Raw genomic sequence first — 17,355 nt, forward strand, 5'->3', positions numbered from 1 at the left:
GCTCTTTATTTGTTTTTGTTTTCTGAGCCATTTGTATCACAAGTATTGCTTGCCATACTGCATTTCTTGAAATACAGCCAAATGAAGTACTTTATAAACACAACATGTACCTGAAATGATTTACTATGCACAACTCCATGATAAGGTACTAAGGTTGAACAATTAAGCAATCATATATACGTTCTCAAGGTCACTTCCATCGTTTAAAGAAATTCAAATTTGCATTCAACTATTATTTAAACTGAGCAGGAAAGAAAACTCCCATTGAATAGTGAACACTTTTTATTTTGCCTTTCTCAGTCTTAAAACATTGCCCTATGAAGACAGGAAAATGTATGGTGGGAGACATTTGCCTGGCACTCTGCGGGCCACTGAGTCAGTTCTGACTCAACAGAACAAAACACTTCCCCGGTCTTGTGCTATCCTCACATTCATTGCTCTTTGAGACCATTGTTGCTGCCACTGGGTCAATCCACCTCACTGAGGGTCTTCGTCTTCTTCGCTGTCCCTCTACTAAGCATGATGTCCTTCTCCAGGGACTGGCCCCTCTTGACAATATGTTCAAAATACGTGAAATGAAGTCTCATCATGCTAGCTTCTATGGAACATTTTGACTGTGCTTATCTGGCAGTCCATGGTAATTTCAATATTCTTTGTGAACAGCATAATTCAAATGCATCAATTCTTCTACTGTCTTCCTTATTCACTGTCCAGCTTTCACATGCATATGAGGTTATTGAAAATACCATGGCTTGGGTTAGGCACACTTTAGTCCTCAAAATGACATTTTTGCTCAAGGCTGGAATTTTTTCTTTATTCTTTCAGCTTGGGAAATAATGAGCATGTTCTTTCCTTTTGGTTACCTAACTCTAGGTCTTTGCACATTTCATTATAATACTTTACTTTGTCTTCTTAAGTTCCCCTTTAAAACTTTTTGTTCAACTCTTACGTCATCATTTTTTCCATTCACTTTAGCTACTCAATGTTCAAGAGCAAGTTTCAGAGTCTCTTCTAGCATTAATTTTGGTCTTTTCTTTTTCTTGCTTTCTCAATGACCTTTTCCTTACTTCATATATAAAGACCTTGATGTTATCACACAACTCTTCTGGTCTTCAGTCATTAGTGTTTAGATAGTTAAATCTATTCTTGAGGTATCTCTAAATTCAGATGAGATATGATCAAGATCATACTTTGGATTTTGTGAACTTCTTTTAATTTTCTTAATTAACTTCAACTTGAACTTGCTTATGAGCAATTAACGGTCTGTTTGGTAGTCGGCTCTGGCCTTGTTCTGATTGATGATACTGGACTTCTCTATCATCTCTTTCCACAGATGTGGTCAATTTAATACCTGCGTATCCCATCTGGTCAGATCCACATGCAAAGTAACCATTTTTGTTGTTGAAAAAAGATATTTGCAATGAACAAGTTGTTGGTTTTGCAAAGTTCTATCATGCTATTGCCCGCATTGCTTCTATCTTCAAGGTTATATTTTTCAAATATTTTCATGTTCCATCACCATTATTTATCAATGCATCTTGAGTCTATGCTTGAACAATTTCAGACTGCAGAAGTTGGTAAAAAAAATCTTGTTTCTTCATCATTGGCATTAGTGGTTGGTGTTTAAATTTGAAAAATAGTCGGCTTAACTGGTGTTCCCTATAAGTATATGAATATTATCCTATCATTGACTGTGTTATACTTCAGGAGAGACTTGAAATGCTCTTTTTGATGATGAATGGCACTCTGCTGTTATTGTTATGTGCCATCAGTCAGTTACTACTCATAGTGACCCTATATACAACAGAATGAAGCACTGCCCAGTCCTGCGCCATCCTCACAATTGCTCCTATACTTAAGCCCATTGTTGCTACCACTGTGTCAATCCATCTAATTGAGGGTCTCCCACTTTTTCGCCATCCCTCCACCTTACCAAGCATGATGTCCTTCTTCAAGGACTGCTCCCTCCTGACAATATGTCTTAAGCATGAAAGACAAAGTCTGGCCATCTTGACTGCTACGGAGAATTCTGGTTGTACTTCTTCCAACACAGATTTGTTTGTTCTTCTGGCAGTCCATGGAAACTTTAATATTCTCCTCCAACACCATAACTCAAATGCATCAATTCTTCTACGGTCTTCCTTATTCACTGTCCAACTGTCACATGCATATGAGGTTATTGAAAATACCATGGCTTGGGTCAGGCTCACGTTAGTTCTCAAACTGACATCTTTGCTTTTGAATATTTTAGAGAGGTCTTGTGCAGCAGATTTGCCTAATGCAATACATCATTTGATTTCTTGACTGTTGCTTCCATGTGTATTGATGGTAGATCCAAGCAAAATGAAGCATTTGACAACTTCAAACTTTTCACCATTTATCATGATGTTATTTTTTTGGTCCAATGGTGAGGACTTTTGTTTTCTTTACATTGAGGTGCAACCCAGATTGCAGGCTGTGTTCTCCGATCTTCATTAAGAAATATTTAACTCTGTCTGGGTCCTGCCTCGACAGGGGAGTTCGGTTCACGAAGTAGGGAGATCTGGCGGCAACAGACATAGAGAAAGAACACACACAAAGATGCAACGAGAGAGACAAAGAGACACCCCGAAACTAGAGTGGATGCAAGACTGGTGGGCAGACCCTGGACTACAGGCATCATGGCCCTGCAGGCAGTAAAGCACAGCTCTGCAGGCAGTAATGCACACAGGGTTCAGTCTGTGCCCCCTTTTTATTTCAGGGAGGGACTTTACACAAAGGCACAAGGGGATTATTAAGACAGGGTACAGAAATGAAATGTGATTAATCATTCAAAACAGGACACAATGATTTACAGGAACAAATTCTAAAACATACATCACAAATTGTCTTAATAATCTAACATCCTTAATTTTCCAGAAATTCAAGCAAATTGTTATAAATTACTTTTTAGGTTCAAATCCTAAGGCAGCAACTCGAGGTTTCTCCAGGCTAATTAACATACCTATAGCACTTAATCTCGAATGGGAAAAGGTGAAAAGGATTCAAAAGGTCTGGGAGGAGTCCAGCTGTTTCAGCTACCTGGCCTAGGCTTATAGGAGGAAGAAGGATGCCGAGGTTAATGGTTTACATCTGGGGACGATTTGAGAAGGCTGTCACTATTATTCCTTGAACAATACCCTGGAATTCACCAATCTACTTTGAGTGAATTCCTTGGGCAGACTGTCTCCAGAGCCCCCCAGCAAACTTGCCTTTGGAACTTTTTACAGCCTCAGCTTTAGGAGGGGTTTTTTTATATTAATATTGTACATGGATACTAAGAGCTTATGTATTATGTTAATACCAAACATAACTGAATAATTAGATAAAGCACAGTTTGGACATGCTTGTCAGGTGGCTAGAGTTTGTTCTTCAGAGAGATTTGTTCCTAGGACCCTACACACTGCCAACACAGTGGAGACATTAAGAGAGGCACATAAGAAACCATTTTCTCAGAAGCTACAATTACTGGAGTTAGAAGCATAGAATGAATAATAGGACCAAAGAAAATTACACAGGGGAAGCCCAACAGTGAGTACACACAAAACCAAGGAACCAGGGACGTCAGGAGGTCACTTCCTTGGGCCCTCAGGGTCCCTGGCTAGCCATCTTGAGTGGGGCCATCATGTAGGATTTTCGTCCATGACACAGGGCCTCAACATCTCAGTGATTGTGGTCTCCAACATAACTCCCCTTCACTTTCAGCAAGCAAGGTTGTATCTATTTGCATATTGCAGGTTGTTAAGGAACCTTCCTCCAATCCTGATGCCATGTTCTTCTTCATATAACCCAGCTTCTCAGATTATTTGTTCAGCTACAGATTGATTAAGTATGGTGAAATAATACAGACCTGACACACTCCTTTCCTGATTTTAAACCATTCAGTGTTCCCTCACTCCGTTCAAACTATTGCCTCTTGGTCTATGTACAGGTTCCTCATGAGCACAATTAAATGTTCATTCCTTGTCATGATCCACACAGTCACAGGCTTTTGTACAGTCAAGAAAGCATATGTAAACATATTTCTGGTATCCTTTGCTTTCAGTCAAGATCCACCTGATATCTCTTGTTCCAAGTTCTCGTATGAATCCGGCTTGAACCTTTGGCAGTTCCCTGTTAATGGACAGGGAATGTTGCACCCATTTTAAATCTATCTTTGGTGGTGGTGGTGGTTATGTGCCATGAAGTCAGAACCAACGCATAGTGGCCCTGTACAGGGTTTCCGAGGCTGTAAATCTTTATGGGAGCAGAAAGCCTCATCTTTCTCCCATGGAACAGCTGGTAGTTTCAAACTGCTGACCTTAAGGTTCGCAGCCCAATTCGTAGCCATTATGCTACCAGAGCTCCTTAGCAAAATTTTACTTGCATGTGCTATTAATGACACTATCCTGTGATTTCCGCATTCTATGGGGTTACTACCTCTCTTTGGATTGGGCACAGATATGGATCTTGTACCATCAGTTGGCCATGTAGCTGTCTTCCAATTTCATGGCAGAGATGAATGGCACTCTGAACTGTCCTAAATAGGCAGAAGAAGCAGCTTTCCTTGGAATGCCTTCTCATCTCATTTCATCTTGTAATTAAACTGAAAATAACCAAACCCGTTGCTCATAGCAGCCTATAGGACAGAGATGAATTGCCCCATAGTTTCCAGGACTGTAAATCTTTACTGCAGCAGACTGCCACATGTTTCTCCCACTGAGTGGCCCATGATTTTGAGCTGCCAATCTTTGAGCGAGCATTTGAGTGCTTTAACCACTGTGCCAACAGGGCTGTTTTATGTGTGCGTGTGAACTGGGAAATTGGTCCAAGGAAAATGAGCATATGGCTAAGAGGCTTTTTTTTTTTTAATGTTTTATTGTGAATTATGTGATAGTTTACATGGGAGAACATTAGTTTTACATTCATCCTATTGTATATCGTTTCATTGCCATGGTTACAATCCCTTCCATACATCTTCAATCAACCAGAGAGTATACCCTGCAAGCCTGCCCCCAGTCGTCAGCATACAGCCCCTCTCCCTCTCTGGTCTAAAGTCCCCAATCGCTCCATCTCTCCACGTCATCGTCTCTGCCTCCATCTCTGGTGTCACTGCTTCTCTTCTCCATTGATGGTCCCAGGGACCTCCGCTCCTAGACTGAAAAGTCAACTCCTCCCCTCCTTTTGCTATAAAACATCTACCTTTACAGTAAGCTAAGAGTTTTTAAGAGATCTTTTGAGTGGAGAAACAATTTATAGGTGTGAATAGATTCAAGGAATCAGTGAGGGGTTTGGGGAACCAGGGCATAGCAACATTTGGAAGTTGTTAGCAGCCCTAGCCTTGATGGAGCAAAGGGAGTGAACAGAGCTACCAGGCACGGTGATCGTTGGAATCATGGAAGAGGGGCACCTGATCCCAGGAACTGTCATCACAGACAAATGGGCCAAAGATGGGAGAGGAGGCAGCAGAGTAACTTCTCTGTCCGTCCCTAGTTCCTGCGCTAGGATAGTTGCAGTTGCCTCCCTAGACTGAGTCTACCAGAGGTCAGCCTCCCAGTGCAAGGAGTACAGAGGAGGTTGGAGAAGAGACCTAGGTATTGGTGAAGGAAGTTGGAGGTTCTACTTTGCTTACTCACTCATGAGTCAATCCTAAAATATAGGCAAGAAAAATGCATGTCATGGAAGATTTAGCTCCCCAAAGGTAGGACATAGAACTGTACTTAACAGTGATCAAGTAGCACCTAAGGTAGCTTTTATCCCAAAGTTTAAATTACCCATTAAAATTCACATGAAGGTCTACACATTTGAGTACATGTTTAAACAGGGAACTGTGAGAATCACATGGATGTCAGTGTTGCAATGTTGTTGTTGTTAAGTGCCGTCAAGTAGGTTCCGACCCATAGTGACCCTGTATAGGGTTTCCAAGGAACAGCTGGTGAGCTTGAACCACTGACCTTACAGTTCAAATGACTTTGCAGACTGGTGCATTAGCCCACAGCGCCACACCAGGAATCCTCCAGTATTGCAATAAGCCCTACTAAAGAAAACATTTTGCATTTTCCTTAATATTTGTGACACTGGCCTCAAACAAATCTTTTCTCAGTTAGTTGACTATTGCAACCATATCCCAGAAGCTTATTTATTCAAACTGGACACAAATCACTCTCTTTTTTTTCAATATTCATGTTGGAAAAATGGAGAAACCACCAGACAAGCTCCTGGGAAATGGTTTTGCTCTGGTGGACTTCTACTTTTATTAGAATGTGACGCCATGCTAGTGAGTTTGCTATAGTTTGTTCGTTCACTCATCCATCAAACTCTTGTTGGGCATCAGGCAGTGTGCTAAGAATAAGGGATAGCCATCAAAGGGTCCTTGTGTTGTCCAATATTACATGACAGTTTGGAAGGTAGATAAGTAGCAAATAAATGATTTAATAAAATATGTGCAGATTATAATCAGCACTATGCAGGAAATGAATGAAAACAGTGAGAGGCTAAAACAGAATTAGGGAGCAAACAATCTAAAGTAGATAGGGAAAACCCTGTTGAAAAAAGAACATGTAAAATGAGACCTGTGGGATGCAAAGGAGATAGACATGCAGAAAGCAAGAAAACAAGACAAAGCAAAACACTAGTTGCCACGGAGTCGACTTCAGCTTCTGATGTCTCCATGTGTGCAGAGGAGACCTGTGTTCCATGGGGTTTTCAAGGCTGGGACTTGTTGAGAGTAGAGCAGCAGGCTGCTTTTCTGGGGTGCCTCTGGGTGGGTTTGAACCACTACCAACCTTTCAGTTAGTAATGGAGTACTTAACCCTTTGTACCACTCAGGAAATGCTAAACTAGACAGAACAGCAAATGGAAAGGCCCAATGGCAGGAAAGGGCCTGACTTGGAGCACTGTATCTCCATCTTCCCTTTGCATACGATGATTTGGGGGTGTTTAAAATATAAACAAGAAAGAAAAAACATACCTGGGGCCCCCATCCCAGATGCACTGAATGTGATTCTAGAGAGAAGGGCCCTAGGAAAATGACGACTGCTATTGTTAGGGGGCTTTGGGAAACTCCACTCCTCAAGAACCATCCTAAGAATCATATTTGACCTGTAGCGTGGTCACGTAGATGGGGCTGAGTGTGAAGAATGTAATTTTGTTGGTTGTTCATAGTGCCTCGATTCAAAGGTGTGAGCCTTGCAATAGCAACAACCAAAGTTAGCAAGCTCAAATGTACGGACACAGCTGGGGGCTGGGGCCATCTGCTTTAGACACACAAGTCATAATGAGTGGTAGGTAGAATTCTAAAGATGCCCTTTTCCCAAGATCCCCATCTCCTGGCTATTCAAACACTAATCTAGGTACTAAGGCTAAGGGACTTTGCTAATATAATTTCAGGTTCTGGACCTTAAAATAATGGGATTAATTTGAGTTATCTAGATGGGCCCATTCTAATCACTTGAGTCCTAAAAAACAAAAAGTCAGAAGAGGAAGTCAGAGCTATGACAGAAGAGGTAAGTGAAGAGGTTGGAAGCATGAGAATGGGTTGACCTGTCCATATTGGAGCGGCGACATGAAAAGCATGAAAAGAAATGTGGGAAGGCTCTAGGAGCAAAGACTGGCCCCGAGCTGATAGCCAGGAAGGAAATGGGAAACCCAGTCCCACTACCACAGAAGATTGAATTTGGTCATCAACTTGCAGGACTCCTTGAATTTGGTCCAGTGACAGTAGAACCTAGGAAACAAGCTAAATCAACTGAGACTTCTGACCTAGAGAACTGTGGGATGATACAAGTGTCATACTTTACGACACCATGTTTGTGGTAATTTGCTACTGCAGCCATTGAAAACAAATACATGAGGCAACAATAAACTTGTCTGTTTCCAACTTTAAGGCTATTCATTACACTATCATCATTAGAATTCCCACAAATGGTTTAAAAAATTGAACCATGTACCAGTTTGTTAACTTTTCTGAGACGCATATTCCTCATCTGTAGAGAAGGGATAAAGTTATTTCTAACTCATAGAATGCATCTGAAACTCTAATGGGCAGAAGGATAATGTAACCTTGGAAAACCACACAAATATCAAGAGGTTGCTCCTGCAGATGTAGATGGTGCCAGGATGTTGATGGACAATGAATATGGGAGACTGACAAAGAATTGATGCATTTGAATTCAAGTGTTGTAGAAGAATATTAGAAGTACCATGGGATGCCAGAAGAACAAACAGATCTGTCTTGAACCAGTGCAGCCAGAATGCTCCTTGGAGGCTGGGATGACGAGACTTCATCTCTTATACTTCAAACATGTTATCAGGAGAGACCAGTCCCTGGAGAAGGACGTATGCTTAGTAAAGTGGAGGCTTGGTGACAAAGAGGACTCCTGATCAGATGGCAGCAGCAATGGGCTCAAATGTAACAATTGTGAGGCTAGTGCAGAACCGGGCCGCGTTTTGTTCTGTTGAGAGTTTGTTCTGTTATGAGTGAGTTTGTTCTGTTATGAGTCAGAACCGACTCTATGACACCTAACAACAACAACAAGGAGGTGGCTATGAGTCGGAACCGACTCAATGGCACTTAACAACAAAAAACACCAAGGATATCATTTGGCAAGGCACTTACACTTAAACTCTTCTTAAGTGTTGTACATTGGGTTGCCCAGGATATGGACTTGGATATAGTACAGGAGTTAAAATCCAGGGCATGTGTTAGGAATAGCTTAGGATCAACACCTGTGGAAGGCAAGGTAAAAAGCAGGATTGAACAAGGGAAAAGCTGAGGTGTGATGCAGCCTAAACAAAGGCATCAGCTAATCCCTGGGGACTTTCCTGATCTTGGCAGAACTACAATAAGAGGATAGTCATCGCACAAAGGAGTGGTATATTCTTCGGACATATTTTGACTTCTAATTCCAATGCAATGGTTGCAATAGTTAACCAACTGAAAAAAGATTTGTTTTGAGGCCAGTATCATAAATATTAAGTAAAATAGAAAATGTTTTCTTTAGTAGGGCTTATTGCAATACTGGAGGTTCCTGGTGTGGTGCTGAGTTAATGTGCCAGACTGCAAAATCGTTTGAACTGCGAGGTCAGTGGTTCAAGCTCACCAGCACAGTGGCAGCAGCAATGGACTCAAGCATATCAACAAGTGTGAGGATGGCGAAGGACCGGGCAGTGTTTTGCTCTGCTGTACAAGGGCAGCTATGGGTTGGGAATGACTCAATGGCACCTAACAACAACAACAAATCTCTCAACGGGTAAGCAGCTCATCCTCATGCAAGATAGATAGTGTTCTTTTATCATTATCCCACTCTTAATTCTCAACAATCTCTTGGATCAACCCTTACCTTATGGTCTCCCAAAGCCTACTGATTCCATGGCCAGATTAGAACCTACTTAAACACTTTAACATGCCTATCTGCTAACACTGTGTCATGGAAATAACAGCGGGGAAGGAATTGTGGAGAATCTCTCAGGAGCCCTCTTAAAATGCCTGCAGGCTAAATGCTTAAATGAACTGAACAACCACTGGGGTCCCCCAAGGCTCCACTTTCTTGTACTAAAAGGAAACATTTTGTGCAGTGGCGGTCACAGGATTCCAGGATTCATTTTCTCAAGCCTCTTTGACTAAATCGTCTTCATCTTTCAAGTGGCATAATCAACTGGAAATGTCATATGACCTTGGAGTGTTTTCATACCATGCATTCCAGGGAATGTGGGGGCTGAAATATTTTAGTGATGTGTGATTAAGAAAGAAGTAACTAGAGAAGGAAAGGAAACATTTGGAGCAACATTTTTTTTTTTTTCAGACTATCTTGTTTTGGCTTATTCCCCTGGCTGCCAGTTTGGTGCCTTTGGAATTAGCACCAATTCTTTCCTGTCTACCAAGAATCTGTGTGGCCAGCCACCACCCTAAACACTCCTATCAGATATGGCACTCCTATTAGACATGACATTCCAAAACAATATTAATCTCTGGAATCTGTGGCTGTGAATTTATTTAGAAATAGTGTCTTTGTTGTTGTTGTTGTTGTTGTTAAGTGCCATCGAGTTGATTCCGATCCATAGCGATCCTATATAGGGTTTCTGAGGAGCAGCTGGTGAACTTGAACTGCCAACCATGCAGTTCAAACCGATTTCCAGTCTGGAGCATTAATCCACAGCGCCACACCAGTGTCTTTGTAGATGCATTTAAATTAAGAATTTCATGATAAAATCATCCTGGATTATTTGTGTAGGCAAATAAGAAAAAACTCAAAACCAAAAATTCACTGCCACCGAATCGATTCTGACTCATATTGACCCTATATAGGATTTCTGAGACTCAATCTTTATGGGAGCAGACACCCTCATCTTTCTCCCGCGGAGCAGCTGGTGACTTTGAACTGCCAACCTTGTGGTTAGCAGCCCAACACTTACCCTACATCAGTAACAGGTAGAGGCATACTTGAGACAGAGAAGAGGTAGGTGGCCAGTGAAGAGGGAGGCAGAGACTGGAGTTACGGAACTATAAACCAAGGAATTCCTGGAGCTACCAAAAGAGGAAAAATCAAGGGAGGACTCGTCCCTAGAACCTTCAGAGTTAATATGGACACTGTCAACACCTTGATTTCAGAGTTCTAGTCTTTAAAACTGTGAGAGAATAATTTTCTGTTGTTTTAGCCAAAATTGTAAGTTTGTTGTGGCAGCCCTAAGATAGTAATACACCAGTACTAATGCAGCCTACAGGTTTTAACCTTTAGGGCCAATCTTGAGATAAATCATGAGAGACTGGACTCTAGTTACAAGCAAAAATATAAACGTCATTCAAAAGAAAGATGTAACTCACAATGGTTGGGAGATGAAAGGGAGGGTGGCAAGGTGGCGGGAAGGATGGGGTAGTACTGTCCTTGTCTAACAAAATAGGGAGAAAAGAGAAAGAGCCAATGTTTGGCATTCCCAGGCCTGCAGGGTTAAAACGCTGTTTAATTGCAGAGGTGGCCATTCTTACTGCTATTGTTGTTGTTGTTGTTGTTTGCCGTGGAGTCGGTTCCGACTCATAGCGACCCTGTGCAGGGTTTCCGAGGCTGTACATCTTTACGGGAGCAGAACACCTCATCTTTCTCCTGGGGAACAACTGGTAGTTTCGAACTGCTGACCTTGCGGCTCGCAGCCCGATTCGTAACCACTACGTTACCAGAGCTCTTACTGCTATATTGGACGAAATATAGAGGGGAAGGGAGGAATAGCAAGCAGGGTAAGTCTGCACCTAAAAACCTAGAAACCAACAGAAAATGCTTAAATCAAACATAGTACCTGGTTACTATTGAACATTTTGATCAAAGAGCATATAGAATAATTCTGATCAAGCGGAGGGAAATTGGGAAAATGACTTTAAATTCTCAGAGAATCCAGACTTTCTGGAGCCACGGAGTGTGGATGATCCTCTGGAGCTATTGATCTGATGTAATCTTTAAACCTTAAACTAAAAATATCCCCTGAAGCCTTCTTTAAACCAAACAATAGTTAAGCTTAATTAGTGAAGAATAAGCATTGTGCTTTAAAAAAAGATCTGCATAGAATCAAATTAACAAGAGCAATTTGAAAGGTTAGCAAAGATAGGAGGAAGTAAATTTCTGTTACTGAGAAGGAAGGATTCTGAAATGGAGGATGCAATCAATGTCAATGAATTGTTAATTTAAAATGTTGAATGATGTATTTATTGCTGTGTATATTTTCAATAACAACAACAACAAAAATAAATCACTAAAAATCTATCAGCATAAGCAGTTTGTTGAGAAATAGAGCTTATCTGAGAAACAAAATCAGAAATAACAGTTTCTTCCAGGGAAGCCAACCACAGTTTTCCATCCTAAACTCTTCTGTACTATTTATTTTTTAGTATATGGCCTTGTACATATTAGTTTGTTAAGCAAGAGAAGATGCAACATCAGCAATTTGGTTTCAGAAAAAGAATGCCATCCATTATCATTGTAACACTTAAGTTGGAAGAACATCACTTCGCTGTAAGGGGTAGACCTACCTTGGTGCCAACTCATTCCCCAGGGCTTAGCTCGATGTCATCTCTTCGACGAAGCTTCCCTCACTGTCAGTGGGCCCTGGAAGAGACTGTCGTCATTCATGTTGACATCCATCTTTTCCTGGGTCTAGGAGCTTCACAGTGCAAGGATCCCAAGTCCAAAGGATAAACTCCACTGCTGACTTGTCTTTCTTGGCAGGTCCCTTTCTTCTCTGCTCACTTCTCTTTCCTTTTATCTCATGTAAGATAAAGGTATTGCAGGCCAGACTCTTTGAAAAGGTCCCTTACATCAGATCAGTGTTGTGGTGCAATTACGGGTATTGTTACTCACCCTTAATCTTCCTATTGGTTTTATCACACCGGATCATATCATGGGAAATCATCACATAACTGCCCATTACATAAGTACCAAATTATTGAGAATAATGACAGTCATGTCGGCATATACTTTAGTGTTGTTAGGTGCCATCCAATTAGATCTGACTCCTAAGAAGTCTCTGCACAAGAGACCAAAGCACTGCCTGGTCCTGTGCCTTCCTCACAATCACTGCTCCAGTTGAGCCCACAAACCTTTACTGATTTTAAAACATTCAGTATCCCTTTGTTCTGTTAGAGTGACTGCCTCTTGGTCTACGTACAGGTTCCTTTTGAGAACAATTAAGTGCTCTGGAATTCCCATTCTTCTCAATGCTATCCATATTTATTATGATGTTGTTGTTGTTGTTATGTGCCATGGAGTCGGTTCCAACTCATAGCGACCCTGTACAGGGTTCCTGAGGCTGTAAATCTTTATGGGAGCAGAAAGCCTCATCTTTCTCCCAAGGAACAGCTAGTAGTTTCAAACTGCTGATCCTGAGGTTAGCAGCCCGATTTGTAACCACTATGCTACCAGAGCTCCTTATTTATTATGATACACACAGTCAAATCCTTTTGAATACTCAATAAAACACAAGTAAACATCTTTCTGGTATTTTCTTCTTTCAACCAAGATCCATCTGACATCAGCAATGTTATTTCTCATTCCACATCCTCTTCTGCATTGTCTTCTGATTAAGCAGTACATCAAAAGGGAGATGCCAGAAATTCAAGCTGGATTCAGAAGAGGACACAAATTTTTGGGGGGACACAATTCAGTCTATGACACTTCGCAACTGAGATTTTCACTGCTACTGCAGGAAGGGAGTTTAACTTATTTCCTAACCTCATTCTTCCCCTCCTCCTTAGAGTTTATCCTTCACCCAGACAAAATAAGTATACTACTTAGTACAGGAGACATCAACTGAAATACTTAAAGAGGTGCAATCATTTAATTTTTCTGAGAAGTCCAAACTTGAAAGAGGAAGCACTTACTCTAGACCCTCCTCTCCCCCAGACACAGAGGTTTCATGAATTCCTCCTTTGGAGCAGTGACAGAGAGTGGTTCCAGCAAGGGTCACAGTTATGACTGGCCTGGTGGGGTGGAGGGTTTGCAGGCCAATGAGTAGTGTCAGGCATGGTGTGGTGCATGAATCACTTCCTATGACTCCTTTAGCTATATATAGTCTTTGTGACTCCCACACAATGACTGTGTGCGGCTATGCAAATAAGGTGATTGCGGCCCACCAAGGAGATTGGACAGTTTCCTGCTCATGCACATAAGGTGCTCAGAACACTTGTAGACATGCTTTTGTGCAGTGGAGTTGGTTCCGACTCATAGCGATTCTGTATAGGGTTTTCAAAGAGTGGCTGCTGAATTTGAACCACTGACCTTGTGATTCAAACTGACTTTGTGGCCCAGTGCTTTATCCCACAGCGCCACACCAGGACTCTCTTGTGGGCCTGGGGCCATACAAAGAAGGTGTATGGAACCCTAAGGAGAGTATTGACCAATCTTGCCATCCCTTTAGACTTAAAGGGAGACAAAAGAGAGAGGGCAGGAGGAGCTATAACTCAGAAGAGATCGCAGCTCAGCAAGAGTAAGAGTGATAGCATATTGGCACAAGTCAGCAGGAACTAGAAGCCTGGTGTGGGACAGCTACAGTGCGGTTTGCCAGCCCCTGGAGCTCACATTTGCCCCCAGCAGGGCTCTCCAGCAGAGGGTTAGAAGAAGCTGTCCTGACTGATGAACCGTATCCTGAGTTGTTCCTGTTACTTCTGGGTCATTCCTGATCTCAAGTTATACCCTGTTACTTCCCTAATAAACCACTTAACTGTAAGTACAATTCATGAGTTCAGTGAGACATTGCAGCAAATTATGCAACCCAATGAACACAGTGGAAGTAGTTGATGTTAGAGATGATGGAGTGGTGTAGCAGTCTGGAAAAGTTGGATATTTGGGACCTTTTTAACCTCTGTCTAATAGGAATCAGCTTTGTGTTGATCCTTATAAAATATTCATTTACATGGCCATGGCCAGAACTTGATCCTTCTCCTAGAAACACTTAGGGGCTCCAGTGAACCACAGCAGCCATGAGCAGAGTCAGGAGACTCCTCCCCCATGCAGCCTTCACACCATATGACAGGCCAGGTGGCCTTAGAGAGGGGGTGCCTGGTTGCTGTCCTGGCAGAGCCAGACATGGGGCTTCTCTCATGGGCACACACAGTCCTTTCCCCAAGTCAGACATGTGCACTAGTGTGACATATTCCAATTAGTTGTCCTATTGGTTGTCATTGGTGAGCTTGCCATTCCTTGCCTCCCCTGATCCTCTCTAGTCATTGCCAGTGCATTCACACTCATTCAGCAAGGATTGTAGCACATGAGTTAGGAGCAAGATGTTTCTTTAGAGGTACCAAGGCTGATTCACTAGTAAGAGTTGACCTAATAAGTCAGAGTTAGAGCTTCATACAATTGACAAACCAACCAGTCTTTGGCGCTTGCAGTTTTACAACCTGCCTTCAACAAAAGGGAACATGAAGAGCCTCACTAGGGTTGGTGTCCCCTCCCTGGTGGGTGAAGTGGCCTGGCTCTGCCCTGGCCTTCTCACAGGACCCTGCCCTTCATGTCCCAGAAACTCCCTACAGCTCGTCCTCTCTTCCATTAGCCCAGATGGAGATCCTTCAATCTGCCCAATGGCATGCATCACAGCCCACCTACCTGCACCTTGACTGGTGGGTGACACAGCTGGGAGGGACGGGGCATTGTGGTGGTGATGAGTGCTGACACCAACCCAAGTGGCCTCTCTCCTCCTGTGATGCTGGCCTGTCTGCTGTTTTCACAGACCCTGAGGCCATTTGTCCCCCACCCCACACACCACAGACCACACACACCCCCAACAGTGCCATGGGATGCAGTCTGCACACCCAGGCCCCACATCCCCTTAGTAACACCACTGGGGGCGGGGCATGTCTCTATTGATTACAACTTTTTAAATGAACTCAAATCACTAAAAAACAGGTACTAAAAGTCCTTGGGAGTCATTTACAATCACTTAGTTGCTTTCTTCTCAAAACACAAAAGCCAGTTTCTGCAATCTCCATTATAGCCCTCCTCAAAGGATGGTGTACTATTTATAGCATGGTCAAACCATTATGTGATACTTAACCCCACACACTTTAAAAAATATTCCTGTTCCTGAAAAGAAAAAAAAAAAGGATTTCTTTAAAGAAATTCAGAAATAAGACCTCTTTTCTTAAATATTTTGCGTTTTAACCTTAGAACTCCTGAAAAGTGACCTAGTTGGGAACATCAGCATTTGGAAAGAATAAGATTTATTCAGTTCCTTTTGAATGTTTTCTTATTTCTCACTGCAGTTGCTTCAAAGTGTTCTTCAAGTTCGGGATTAGGTATTTATGAAAACTTCTTACTCTCTACATTATGGTTTATAATAATAATAAAAAAAAACTGTAGCTGATACTCAACTGGGTGTCAAACAAGACTATCTGAAGAATATTAATAATCCTTTTGAATTTATTTCTTTTCATCTCTCATCTCCTTTAGCCCCAATTTCCTTTAAACTACCAATGCTTTTATTAAAAGCTTATTTGAAATGTAGGCATCAAATGGGAAATGATATTAAATATTTTTCATTCCCTAAAACTAAGGCCAGGAATTTTTATCTTCAGATGTTTCCAACCAACGTCCATCATAACCTATCAATCATACAGTTTTACACCAATGTACACACCCACAGCCCTCTGCAGAGTAAAGAAGTAAGAAATGGGGTCCTATTCTGTGAGTGCAGGGAAACACTTTGTTGACCTTATACAGGCCTGGTGAGAAGAAGGGGCTCACTGGAATTGTAGGCCACTATGTCTTCATCCTATACTCAGAACTGATGACACCAACCAATCAAAACGACCACAAAAAAACCACTACCCTCAATTCAATTCTGACTCAGAGCAACCCTACAGGACAGAACAGAATTGCTGCCTATGGCTTCTGGGACTGTAAATCTTTCTGGTGTGACGCTGTAGGATAAGCACTAGACTGCTGACTGAACTGCTGGCAGTTCAAACCCACCACCTGCTCCTCAGGTACCCTATAGAGGGTTGCTATGAGATGGAACCAACTTGACGGCACTTAACAAAAATAAACCTCTATAGGAGAAGATAATCTCACTTACAGCACGCTTTTAAAGGCACTCTTTTAGATGAGTACAGGTAGTGATCGGATTACAGACACGTTCTTTTCCTAAGTCTGTCTTTAAACAGAATTATACATAAGTCAGAACACTTAGATATGGTTTGTATCTAATGTTAGTCAAATGTTTCTCTTAGTATATCGTGTACTTTTCTATGCATAAAAGCATTAAAGAAAAACTTCCAGAACACTCAAACATTTTTAACACAATAGGCAAAGTAGTGCCTGTTCATTGTTACAAACTGTTACATGTATCTCAGGCCAGTAGGATGCAGGTGGCTGTGGCCAGCTGCTGCCACAGCAAGCTGGGCAAGACCTCTGAGACACTGGTGCTGGCAGAGCTACAGGCCCATGGCCAGTGGACCTGCTATTATGCTGCGGTGACTTTCAGGCTCGGCTCAACAAGGCCAACCTACGTGGCACCCAAGTACGGCCACATGCAGACCTTCTCCAGGTGAGAAGCATGGCCTGGACCTCAGACACTAGGGAGCGAAGTGTCACTAGTCAGCAGTGGGGAGAGAACCGAGATGATGTTCAGTTTCTCTTCTTCTGCCTTCCCTGAGTTCTAGTTTTTGTTTATGATGTGGATGCAAGGTCTGGCACTCAGCAAATGTCCCTTTCCTTCTTTCCTTTCTCCCGCCTTATCAGTTTCCCAAGGGATTGCAGACTGAGGGGAGTGAGGTAGAAACTGAAGATTTAGATATCTACCTTGCTCTTATTAGAACTCTGGTACTAGTTAATTTAAGATCCAGGAATTGGTATTGGAAACTTTACAGGGCTTCCTTCA

The sequence above is a fragment of the Chrysochloris asiatica genome, unplaced genomic scaffold (assembly GCF_000296735.1).
Source record: "Chrysochloris asiatica unplaced genomic scaffold, ChrAsi1.0 scaffold00018, whole genome shotgun sequence".
NCBI lineage: Eukaryota > Metazoa > Chordata > Mammalia > Afrosoricida > Chrysochloridae > Chrysochloris > Chrysochloris asiatica.